This window comes from Ruditapes philippinarum, unplaced genomic scaffold (genome assembly GCF_026571515.1).
Source record: "Ruditapes philippinarum isolate M1 unplaced genomic scaffold, ASM2657151v2 ctg3240_1_1_1_1, whole genome shotgun sequence".
NCBI classification, from domain to species: Eukaryota; Metazoa; Mollusca; class Bivalvia; order Venerida; family Veneridae; genus Ruditapes; species Ruditapes philippinarum.
This window is the reverse complement of record NW_026853538.1, coordinates 30,014-43,762: the sequence shown is the minus strand read 5'-3', so window position 1 is coordinate 43,762 and position 13,749 is coordinate 30,014. Positions and strand designations below refer to the sequence as shown.

At 34.1% G+C, this 13,749-nt stretch overlaps 1 long non-coding RNA gene across 1 annotated transcript in view; it reads left to right on the top strand.

Moving 5' to 3' along the window:
* Positions 1 to 13,749, top strand: part of LOC132737152 (uncharacterized) — a 40,179-nt gene that overhangs the window by 6,214 nt on the left and 20,216 nt on the right. Inside the window, exon 2 of the long non-coding RNA XR_009626688.1 lies at positions 3,734 to 3,797. This is a non-coding gene — a long non-coding RNA (uncharacterized LOC132737152). The remainder of the gene's footprint in view (positions 1 to 3,733; positions 3,798 to 13,749) is intronic.

Below are 13,749 nucleotides of genomic sequence, written 5' to 3'. Positions count from 1 at the left end.
CATCCCATCGTTTTCCTATTGAATTACCCTGGTGTGAGATGTTTTAATCAGAAATTTTCTGTCTCACTACTTCTTGATACTGTTGGTGGGGTCATGATGATTGACATTGAAGCACAGTAAAGCTGTATGTATTACCTACTCTGTGGCATTTCTACTGCAATCCCTATTGATCTTGAAAATTCTTGATGGAAAGTGGTATGTTTATGGTTAGTCTACCAGTTTCAACTTTATGAAAGTTAAAAAAGCAAATGTTTTATGACGCTGGTTTTTGAAATATCAAAGTATGTATTTTTTGTCTCTCTGAAAATTTTATCATAATGAAGAAAAAAAGACAGTGCACACTCATGTAGAAGTTTTATTCTGTGGTACTATAGTTCAGTCAGTTATTTTAGATGTAAGTTATAACTCACTAAACTTTCCAGAAGATACCCTAAGTTCACGTTTTATAGCCCATAATCTGCTGACTGGGTAATGGTTTTGCCCTTTCTTGACTTTGTCTTCCAATAATGTTGAACACCTCATGGGGATGTAGACATGAGCAGTCTATAGTATTCAAAGTTTAAGAGTGTTAGTATAAACTACAAAAATTTAGTTACCAACATTTATAGAGCCTGGTCCAGTGATTTCTTTAAGGGCCAGATTGGGGGCAAACTACTTGATTTTCATTTTGAACCGATTTTTCCATTCTCCCGATATTGCAAGAAAGATGGTAAGAACTGGTACAAGACTAATTATAATATTTGACTTTCATAGTCTCTACTACTTTGATTTCGTTTGCATTTGAATGCTGTCTGGTGAGAAATTTGCTGACTCATGGGACCAGATTGTGTAGAAGTGATGCGTAGAAAGTAATAAAGCTGAGATTTCCATTTTCAGATATGTTTACACCATTTCTCTTTGCTGCCAACTGGGGATTTTCTGTTGTGAGAAAATTGTCTCTCTATAATGGAGATTAAACACACAAAAATATGAGATATGTATACGTGTGGTATAAACTACGTGGGCTTTAGTATGTATTTATTTCTGTGGCACATAAATTTGTCTAAATTTGGAGATAGGATTCTTTAGGTGTACAAGTAAAAAGCTTCTTGTACTACATATAGAGGGAAAAATTAGAGATTATATAGAAAACAAATGGTACACTAAAATCATTGCAGAGCTTTTGTCTATATCTGGGGATATCTACATAAATGATGACGTAATATTTCTTTCTTAGTATGCATTTTTCTAGTGTTTATTTGAGAGAAGATTGTATGCAGTCATGATGTAGTATCTTTTACTGTATAATGCCTGAAATTCCTGAGTAATGAAAGTGTTTATATTTTAGGGCATTTACCAAATTTTGGCACCTTAGTTTTATTTCTTAATCCCAATTCATGCAGAGTTTAAGAAAAGTATTTATAAACTTTTTGGTCTGTGTTAAATATGAGTACGGTTTTTCACCCTTTTAAAACTTTCTGTGAAATATTTGGTTCAAAAAGACTGCCCTGTTATGCATCTTACTAAGTTATATAATCCAGGACCCCAACTTTGGAGCAGTGAGGGTTTTCTGTACCTGCTGTGCAGGGTCAATGGTGTGGATTTGTTTCAGGGAGGTGAACATCCAACTTTACTATCTGGTTCAGGGTTTTGGTAATTCAGAAGTGCATGCTAATACATAATGAGAAGTTGTATTGTCTGTTACTTGCCTTGTTTTTTATAACAATGTAGAAATTATCTTCATCATAATGCCATTTTTTAAAAATGTTTTATTGATTTAGAGCCATGCCTTACGTAAGTTCATCCTGCCACAGGGAGATAACTATGTAAGGTTTTATTCTATGGAATTCTGTACTGATTGTGCCCCTTCCTGATACAAATAGATAATATCAATCTTGGCCTTTGTTTGGTTAATCATCATCAGTTGTTCTGTTGATTATATTCTTGTCTGAAAAAAAGTCTTGTTATGTGTGACTCTTTGTTGAGTATAGTATTACCTTTAATGCTGCTAAATATTTTTGAATTCAGTGTATTTTTCATATTATGATTGTATTATATATAATCAGCAAGATTTGTGGTTTAATTGTTGAAATTGATATATTAAAAAAAACAAAAAGAAAAGTAGAAAAACTAAACTGTATATATTAAATTGATTTGTTTTTAGTGTAGAGTCCACACCCTCTCTTAAAAGTAATATTTTCCTGCAGATATAATTAACAAGTACTTTATATTCTGAGCTACTGTAAAGTAATGTTACATTACAATAACAATTTATTTCCCTTATTTTACATCTTAAGCGCTGTTTTCCCTATTTTCACAGACCAGCCAAATTTTGCTTTTTTGGAATTCCTAGATGCTTCCATTGCATTTACCAATAATATCTAAAATATCAGCTCTTATTCAGAGATGTTTTATTTTCCCTCTTCCTAGCAGTCTGTAAATATGATAATGGTGTGAAAGCCTTGTTTGGTGTTCTGGCGTCTTATAGTCTTAGTTGTGAGCTGAGAAACGGACAGTTTTGACGTTTGATTAAAAACTAGAACATAATTGGTCTGGGTGTTGTCGGTCCTTTACCAATTCTTTTCTTTTCTTCAGTATATTTACTGTTAAGTATGCAACTGAATATAGCAGAATTTCATCTTGGCTGTTAATTTTACAGTTAATCTTTTACATCTTGCATTTAAAATGCTGTTTATTTACATTTCAACAGATACTGTTTGTTTCATTTTTTGCTTTGCTTTTCAAAAAAGTAGAGCTATTAAATTGTCATGACCTTCCAAGTGGGGTCAGATATCACTTTTGTTAAGGTCTATTTTCTCAGAAACTATAGAAGCTTTTCATTACAAACCTTGCATTCTTGTTCACTGTTACAATGTGATGTGATTAGAAGGGCAGATAATGCAAAATTATTTTGAAGCAGTTATTCCAATTTTAGCTAGACTGTTCGAAGAATACCCGGGCATGCTATTATACTTACCCAGGCATTGGCCTCACATTTGGTTAAGTTTTTTACTGCAACAAATGGAATGGGTTGAAACTTCACACACTTGTTCACTGTGATAATCGTCTGAATTACCTGTTTACAGAGTTGTGTCCCTTTTCTTACTGTCAATTTTAGCACTGAATAGTAGAGCATTTTACGGACAGCTCTTATTATATTTGCTGTTTGTTTAACTTTGCAGTGACTATTTTAATTCTTTCAGATCCAGATACTTTACTATATACATATACATAAATTATTTATTGTGAGGAAAAAAAACAATCACTTTCTTTAGATTTCCTTCAATTAGTTATTATGCCCCCACAAAGTGGGGTGCATATAGCGTTGCACTTGTCCGTCCGTACGTCCCAAAATCTTGTGAACGCAACTCTTAAACCGGATGGCAGATTTTGCTTAAACTTGCAGGGATGAACAACCTTAATGTGTAGATGGTAGTAAAGGAAGGAATTTTTGCTGCAACCAAATTGAACAGAATTATGGCCCTTTGTTGATTTTTTCTCTATATACCATTTAGAAATTTTGTGAACGCAACTCCTCTTAAACCGGATGGCAGATTTTGCTTAAACTTGCAGGGATGAACAACCTTAATGTGTAGATGGAAGTGAAGGAAGAAATTTTTGCTGCGACCAAATTTAATAGAATTATGGCCCTTTGTTGATTTTTTTCACTATATACCATATAAATGTTGTCAGTGGGGGCATCCGTGTCCATTGGACACAGTTCTAGTTATTTTCCTTTTTTTCTATTTTCTAGATTGTCATTGAAATTGTCTTGGAGTTGTAAGTTGAACAAACAGTAACTTCAGTATATTTTAAAGGTAAGTGTTTATCAAGTTGCATGTCTCCAACTTTTCTAAGAGTTCTAGTTATGCCTTGGTCACCAGTATTGGACCAGGCCTTGACCACAAGTATGGAGTCAGACTTAGCCTACCAGTATAGTAAGGCCAGACTTTATCCATGCAGGCTAAGAATGCCTCATACTGTTTGTTGCTTAATTTGTATGATTGCTTCCTGATCAATAGATATGGAGGGCGTGGCCTATTGTTTTTGGTCAGTTGGGTCACAAAACCATACACTGAGATCCTTTCATCTATGGCCTATAAACTTATCCGGTGTTGATGGTATTGATGCACCTTGATGAGCTCTTCCTACCAGACTAACTTAAAGGTCACAGGATCAAAGGTCAGGGTCACAGAGGTCAAGGCACTCTGGATGCATGGCATTCATAGGAATATAGCACCTACAGTGCACTCCGGATACAACAAGATCGTCAGGACTTCGGATGATTCCTCGTTATAACCGGGTCTCGTTTTAACCAGGACAGAACAAATTGAGAAATCCGACACCATCGAGCATCATTTATTTCTACTCTCGCTTTCGCGTGCATCCTTTTTGAAGAGTATATAATGGGAGGTAATTCTTTGCAATCAGAAGTTTTTTGTTCTATTTAAATATACATGTTTATAGATATATCTTGCTATCATAGAATTTAAACAAAACATGAAAACACAACCTACGTCTAACAGCGTGTGTTTTTATGCCCCCACAATGTGGGAGCGTATAGCGTTGCACTTGTCCGTCCTTCTGTAAGTCCTTCCGTCAGTCCGTCCATCAGTCTGTCCGTCCGTCTGTCCCGAAATCTTGTGAACGCAACTCCTCTTAAACCGGATGCCAGATTTTGCTTAAACTTACAGGGATTAACAACCTTAATGTGTAGATGGTAGTAAAGGAAGGACTTTTTGCTGTGACCAAATTTAACAGAATTATGGCCCTTTGTTGATTTTTTTACTATATACTTATAATGTAGAAATTTTGTGAATGCAACTCCTCTTAAACCGGAAGGCAGATTTTGCTTAAACTTCCAGGGATGAACAACCTTAATGTGTAGATGGCAGTAAAGGAAGGAATTTTTGCTGCAACCAAATTTAACAGAATTATGGCCCTTTGTTGATTTTTAGCTCGACTATACGAAGTATATGGAGAGCTGTCCTACTCGCCCCGGCGTCGGCGTCCGCGTCCGCGTCCAGATTTTAGATTAAAGTTTTGGTGCAGTAAAATATTTTTCACTATAACTTTGTCATTTCTTAAGGTATCAACTTCAAACTTCAAATATATGTTCCTTATCATCAACCACATCATATGTGACAAGGTTCATAACTCTAGCACCAATATTTTCAGATTTATCTCCCCTTGAACTTAGAATTTTCCTTAAAAAATACTATTTTTTACTGTTACTTCCTTATTTCTTAAGGGATCAACCTCATACTTCAAATATATGTACCTTATCATCATCCCCATCTTATGTGACAAGGTTCATAACTCTAGCACCAATATTTTCAGATTTATCTCCCTTTGAACTTAGAATTTTCCATAAAAAATATTTTTTTTACTGTTATTTATTTATTTCTAAAGGGATCAACTTCATACTTCAAATATGTTTACGTTATCATCATCCACATCTTATGTGACAAGGTTCATAACTCTAGCACCAATATTACAAGAATTATCTCCCCATAAACTTAGATTTTTTTACTAGAAAAATGTTATTTTTTATTATAACTTTTTTATTTTTAAAGGTATCTACCTCAAATTTCAAATACTTATTCCTTATCAACAATTACATTTTATGTGACATTGTTCATAATTCTTGATGCAATATTTACAGATTTATCTCTCTTTGAACTTAGGATTTTCTTTAAGAAATATAATAGCTTCTTTTCTTTTTAAGGTATCTGCTTCAAACTTCAAATATATGTTTCTTATCATTACACAAATGTTGTGTGACAAGGTCCATAACTCTAGCATGACTATTTCTAGCATTATTCCCCTTGATCTTGGAATTTATGTTAACAAATATTATTTTTTTACTATAACTTAATACATAATTATACATAATTGATTTTCCTTTCATAGTTTTGTCCTCCTTACTGCGTCCAGTATTTCATTAGTCGAGCTTCGCTGTCTCCTGTGACAGCTCTTGTTTCATTATATACTATGTAGAAATTTTGTGAACGCAACTTTTCTTAAACCGGATGGCAGATTTTGCTTCAACTTCCAGGGATGAACAACCTTAATGTGTAGATGGTAGTGAAGGAAGGAAATTTTGCTGTGACCAAATTTAACAGAATTATGGCCCTTTGTTGATTTTTAGTTTTCATCTTGTGGCACATGTAGTCCAAAAAATATTTGACCTAGAGTCATAAGATTGACAGAACAGTGGCGTGTGGGGGCATCCGTGTCCTATGGACACATTTCTAGTTTCATTTATATGTACATTTTAAAATTCGTTTTCAAAAGTCACGCAGTACATTGCATACTATAAATGGCAATGTGAATGACTATCATAATAATGGCAATGACTGACAAAAAAATGGCAATGGCTTCTTTAACACTGGTTATAAATGAAGTAATATTGGCAATGACAAAGTTGATGATGGTAATGACTTGATTGCTTATGAAAATGACTTACATAACAATGGCAATGACTTACATAATGGCATTGACCTACTTTAACAATAGTTATGACTGACATAATAATGACACCGGCTTACATACTATAACTAATGGCATTGACTTATTTAACAATTGCAATGACTGACATAACAATGGCAATGACCAACATAATAATGGCAATGCCTTGGGTATGCCACGTAGTACAGAGCCAGGCCAAATTGAATTTTCATAATTGCACTTCACTCAAAGACCTTGCAGGATGTTTTCTGATTGCAGGATTAGCAGATCTTGTCAGGATGTTAGACATGTCTCATAGTTGTTGTTTGTTGGTGTTTTTTTTGACAGATGCTTACATAAGACATTGGATATTAACAGGAAAAAAGACATAGGGATATGACTTACAGAAATTCAAATGTTGTGAATCATAGATGGTGACAAAGATCACCTAGAATATGGAAAAAAATGGCATTTCATTTCATAACTCAATTACTACTAGTGCAAAACGCCTACAATATATTTCCAAGGGATTTTCGTATTAATATACAGTCAAACGTGTATTAAGCGACCGGGCAAGGGAAACACCAAAAACGGTCGCTTAATGAAACGGTCTCTTAAGACAGTCAGCATGATATAAAAAGTCAAAATTTATAAATGACATCTTTTTTATTCGATGGGATTGTTTTTCAACTTCATTTTTATATAAATGTTGAATAATAAGTACGCTCTGATAATCTAAACGGATGCAAATGTAAAAATAACGTTCTGATATTTATTGACAAAACAGTTTTGATCCATTACGTACATGTTTGACATTTTTTCCAGAATTTTTTAACTTCTCCGTTGTTTTTTCTTGTCTCCAACACGAAACCCCTATAAGTGAAGATGTTTTCTGTTGTGCATTTTTTCATTTGAAATAAACAAACTACATCTATTTGTTACGATTAATTTAATGGCTGATCAAGTTCAAGGTCAATTCAAGCGTATACACCATCTCAGTATGGGCGGAGCGTTGCATTGTTTATCCGATATTATTGGATAATACACATCACGCGTATACTTAACTTCATTTGCATACGCTAAAACGGTATGGGAAATAGAGTTTTTCACACGTTTATTGTTGTGTTTTGATTGCTGACACCTGTGACATAACGAGGTGGCGTTCTCTAAAAACACAATTACTTGACAGGTAAAAGTGGTCGTTTAATGAAAAGATTGATGTCAATTAGGTGACTAATTAGCGGTCGCTGGTCGCGTTGAGCAAAAGTCACTTAATATATTAAAGATATAGAGAGAAAATGATCGGGGGGAATTTAAAGTGGTCGTTTAAGACAAAAGTCGCTTAATACACGTGGTCGCATGGGCAAGTTAGACTGTATATAATATTAGATATTTTTTCATTCATTATATCATTCAATTTAATGTTTACACTTGACCTAGACTTAAAGGACCTGATTGTCAGAGAGATCTAATGTAGCAGTTCAGCAGTTTATATGCCTTGTTTTGCATCTTGTTTTTGTTAATTATGAAAAATTACCAGTTACTGCCAATGTTTGTTACATATGTGTCTGGGTATGCCGATTATTCATTTAGACAAGTGTTATTGTATTGTGGCCTTGACCTAGCTGAGTTTGTCTGCAATTGACTTTGGAACAGTCTATTGTTAAAATATGAGTTTTCATTATTAAAATGACAGTATTAATCTGCCAAAATGCCTTATCATAATAAACTACAATGTACATTGACTTAGCTGTAGATTGGTGATTTTGGCCTTGCTTTAAACTGGTGACATTGGCCTAGCTCTATACTGGTGACAGTGGCCTAGCTTTATACTTGTGACATTGGCTTAATTCAATACTGATGACATTGACATGGCTTTATTTGGGTGATGTTGCCTTTACTCAATAATGATGACTATGGCCTAGCTTTATACTGATGACATTGGCCTAGCTTCATACTTGTGATATGGCCTATCTTTAGACTTATACTGATGACATTGACCTAGCTTTATACTGATGACATTGGCCTAGCTTTATACTTGTGATATGGCCTATCTTTAGACTTATACTGATGACATTGACCTAGCTTTTTACTTGTGATATGGCCTATCTTTAGACTTATACTGATGACATTGACCTAGCTTTATACTGGTGACATTGACCTAGTTTTATACTGGTGACATGGCTGAATTTGACCATGCTTTATACTGGTGACATTTGTTTAACTTATACTGATGACCCTACTAGCCAGGTGATACAGTTGTTGTTGTCCTGTTTGTGTTCAGAGAGTCATTATAACCAGTTTGCATTAGTTTATGGTATATCTGTATGAAATAGTTCTATGATGAAATGTGTTTCTTATATAAATATCTATAAATAACACGCAATTGCCAGGTAAATTTGGCTATTGTGCTTATGTTTTTTTTGTTTACAGGAAATGTACTCAGATAATACCTAGTATGTGTAACAAATATCTATATTAAGAATGCCTTTTATTACTTTTTTGACCAGATGACAGTAAGGGAAATTAGCGAGAAAAATAGACTCTGTGGTAACTACAGACTGGTGCTTATATTGTTAACAGATAAATAAGGCCAAATAATAAGGCTGCATAAAATAAGACTGATAATAAGAAATCAATGTACTCTGGCACTAGTTTGATCGTGAAGTTGAACTAAAATATAAGTACGGGAGATAACTTGTTTCATTAGATTTCCATAATATTTGCAAGTCCTCGGGACACCCGCCTTTACTGTGGCAGTGTCAGCCATATTGGATTTTTTCTAATAAAAGAGTCTGTAGGCGGTATGCAGAATTTCTGAATCGGCTGTTCACCTTAATGTGTATGACTATTTCTGTGATGAAATAATGATTGAATATAGGAGAAAAATAGAGAGAAAAATCAAATCACCCGAGATATGGCGCTTGTCATTTTCATGTCATGTTGATGGTTGCATTGAAATGTGGCTGTTACGCAATTTAAATGTAAAAATGCTGAGTCAGTAATAAAAGGTTTATGGCTTATTCACGCAGAATTGCAGTGTTAAATTGTTTCTAAATTTGGCATCATAGTGCTTAGTTTAATTAAATAGTGTGTTTTTGATGAATTAGAAATGATAATTTTTTATATTCAAACTCTGCTTGTAGAAAAAGTCTAAATTAGATTAGGGTTTAGCAGTACAGAATTTGATGTCGTGCATTCATTTTGCAACAAAAGTACCGCGGATGATTTAAAAAATCGAAAAATTACAGCTAATTGTCTCAGACAAAACAGAGATGTTTTCGCAAGACGGAGAGAAATGATTTTTAACTTCTATCAGTATTCTTAAGGATGAAATCAATAATGAATGGAACGTTGAATATCGATGATATATATCGATATTGTGATATTTAATGTCACGGACATTGAGCTGGTCAGAATTTAAAAATGGATGACATTACCCAAGTCCTCATGTTTATTTGTCTTTCTCTCTTCTATTTGTTATATGTCAATCTCAGATAGACTATGTCTACGAGTATTAACAATGACTTAGTTTAGAAACAGACTCAAAAATATCCTAAAACAACAAAATTGTGACAAATTCACAATTTTTCCCTGCTATCTCATCTCAATTTGGCTGCTTTCATGTTTTCTGCTTTTATTTATCTAGCCTTATAGACACATTTGTTAGAAATCAGCACAGTTCTTGATGTGAAGCATTGAACATATCTTTGATTTGTTTGGTCACGGGCTGGTTGAAATGCTGCCAAAGGTTTCTGATCAATATTGACTGGGTATAGCCAATCTGTTCTGCCAGGATCATTATGGGGGGAAAAACAATATCTACAGAGAAAATTAAATTGGTGGAAGTGACTTCTCGATGCTGATAAGGTGATTTTTTTGTTCAACGCCACCAATTCAATTGGCTCTTGGAAATATTTGTCTAGGGTAGAAAAAATGGGAGACCCAGACTGTTTGTTTTCTTTCGATTTGAACTAACAATTACAGAACCAGTCTTTCCAAGTATTTACTGAGGCTATTATAGTTCTCATAATGGGCTCTTTTATTTTGTTCCCTACTTAATTTGTGTGTTGAGAGAATGTGAGACCAGGATGAGAATCTTTGTACATTCTCTGTAATTACAGCTTTCCACTTATTTATTTATAAATGCTGAACACTGTCATATGATAATTAACACAGGCATATATTATGTGGGTGGCCTTGTATTTCTATTATACCCCCCCCCCCCCCAGATTTCTGTCTATCCATACTGGAATCTGCTTGTCGGTCCAACAGTTGAGTTTTGTTTGTCAAGGGCAAAACTTAAAAACTGTAGAGGTATTTCCACCTTATAGGGAGTCTTCAAGTGCCATACCCATGAACCAATTATAACTCTCTTGCATAATTTTTAATTTTTAGTAATCTTGCATTGAAAAGTTTCGTACTTTATTTTAGTCCAGGGATAACTCCAAAGTATTGGAGGTCACGAGAGGAGCAGTTTGAAGATTTTTTCTTCAGACTTTGCTTTAGTGCTTTAGCATTCATCTCAACAAGGTGATATGCGCAACCAGTGCCATGTTTGAGCTGCCTGAAGGTCACACTTGTCCTCTGTTAATCCTTGACCCTTTGAAGTAGGGTTCATACGCTACTTGGAAAAAGGGAATCGTCTGGGAATTTCATTATGTACATTCCCTGGCCGTGAAAAAGCCCTTACTTTGATGATTTTATGCCATTGCCAGGAATCAGTGAAACTGTTTGAGTACGAAATGCATACGAAATGCATACATGTACTTGACATTGTAGGTCAGAATTCAGTGAAACTGTTTGAGTAAGAAATGCATACGAAATGCATGCATGTACTTAAAATTGTAGGTCGGAATTTATACCAAGCTTTAGTGTACTGCCTTGTCAAATTTTGTGTTTTATGTTTGAGGTTTCCTTGTTGCTCTTTGATCTTGTTGTCCAGTTATGTTTCAGATAGTTTCAGAAGTTTGTTCAAAGATTTATCAATGTCTGCATTATTGACACAGAGCAGAAAGGAAGTCTCGAAAAGCTCCCATAATGTCAATCTTGAAAAACAGTAGGAATTCTGTTGAAGGATTTTGGCTCAAATGTTCACATCAACAAGGTGATTTGCATACCCAGGTTATTATGCTGTGCTGTCTCAATGTCACACTTGAGGTCAATTGTTGGACAATTTTGTGCAAGGTCATCCTTGAAGGTCAAATGTTAGACTATTTTGTGTCTGCTCTATTAATCCTTAACTCCTTGAAGGTTTTTTTACAATCTTTGCTCAAATGTTTACATCAAGGAGGTGATGTACATTTAATATTCTATAAAATTGATATACATTACGATGTATTGATCTATTTTGGCTTCTTTAATTAACAGCTTTCGTCCTATATATATCGGGTTTATTTTAAGTGGGAAAACTAATATAATAAACATGCTTCTTTTGTGTTTGTTTCTCTGAGGCAAAAAAATAGAATATGTATAGTAGCTCAGATGATATTGTAACATACATCTCTGAATTTCCAATACTTCGTATATACAAATGCACAATTAGAAAGTCGTAAATATTATTTTTTGTTAATTTTTCCGAGATTTTTTAAAGAAAATCTGCATTGAAAAAAAAATGTCTTGGTCGATTAGTTTCTGCATAAAGTGGAATGTATAAATATATACGTTTTTCTTTTTTTTTTTTCTCGCCATCCATTTCTGTATTGAATATTGATAGTATTTGTGAGATGGTACAGTGTGTGTGAATGGATTGATACATAGATATTGTATGCTGATGTGAAGTCTCTGTATATATACTCCTTATTGATCTCCTTCTCCCAGGAGAGTTGATCCATACAAAATGGCTGCTGCTTCATACACTTGTATGTGATGGACTATTTTAAAAGCAGATATACGAAAATATATTCATCCTGATCAGTGAATGTGTTTGGAATATGACCTTTCGAAGGTGAGATGACATACAAATGTTAAGTTTATATAGGTACTATAAAGCAGAAGGTGTTTAATTGGTTAATATATCATAGAGACCAATTTTGCTCTATTGATATTTTCCTAGTGCTGGTGTGATGTAAGACTTGCTATTTTTCACTCCATATCTTCTAAAAGACTGACAGGTTTTTAAAACCTATAAGAGATATTTGGGTTATAATCGCCTTTGGTTTGGCAGAAGAATTTATCTTGGAATTGGTGAATATTTGACCTTTAAGAATCAGCTGTATTGATCCAGTGTTATAAAGTACCCTGATAGATTTTTGAGATACTTTGCAATTGTTTGTGGCTGTGCGCATTTTTTCCTCAGGTGAATTAATTAAGGTTTTATTGGGATTTAAGCAGCTGTTTATTACAAGCTAGGGAATAATAAGGTAATAGTTTTACACAATTAGCTATACAATATTGGAGCAAATGAATTACTGTTTAAAATTACTTAATTTACTACTTTTCATTGATTATTTTATTGAGTTGGCTTATATAAGCTATTTTTACATGGTAGTATTTTAAAATTTGAGCTTAATTAATCAAGCTGCAGGCATTATTTTCTCACACATATAGGTTTTTTCTGTTCCCAATTTACTGTCCCCCTGGGGTGAGGGGGGGGGGAGTTAAATTAAGCCACAAGCATCTTCAGGGATTAAGAATTTTGTGATATATCTCTTACTGAAACGGCAAGAAATTTAAGAAAAAAACATTTATTGTTTACCCCAGATTCAAATATTTGTGGAAAAACTATTGTTTAGCAAAGTCTGTAATGGTGGAATAGGACAGTATTTAATACTGATAGCATTGAATTCTATGATTATGAAATAAAAAAATATATAATGCTAATCATATGCTATTTGTCCAATTCAACCATTAAGATGGATTATTTACACTCCAGAAATATTTACATGATATTTCTTTCGTTAACCTTACCCTGGTGAAACTGCCACCAGGATAGTACAAGGCCAGTCTGCACATCCACTCTACCATTGCCTGTTCAACTCAAATTTTCATCTTGATATCCTCAAACAAATTGAAAATATATAAATTGAAGCTGGACAAAATAATGAAGTCACAGATCAAGTTGATCAACAAGACAGTGTGATGTTCACAGAATACAGTTCCTGACAAAATCTAGCCAGACCGGACCTCACTGCAAAGGCACTATGAGGACACCAAGCACAAAGCAAGTGAGGGCGCATTGAGAGAGGGTATAAATAAACACAAATTAGTGTGCCAGCTAAGTTTAATAGGGAAAACTTCGTGTTTGTAATGCAGATGGCACCGGTTTGATTCTCGAGCATGGCGGAATTACTCCTTGACAATTGAATTTGGACATTGAGT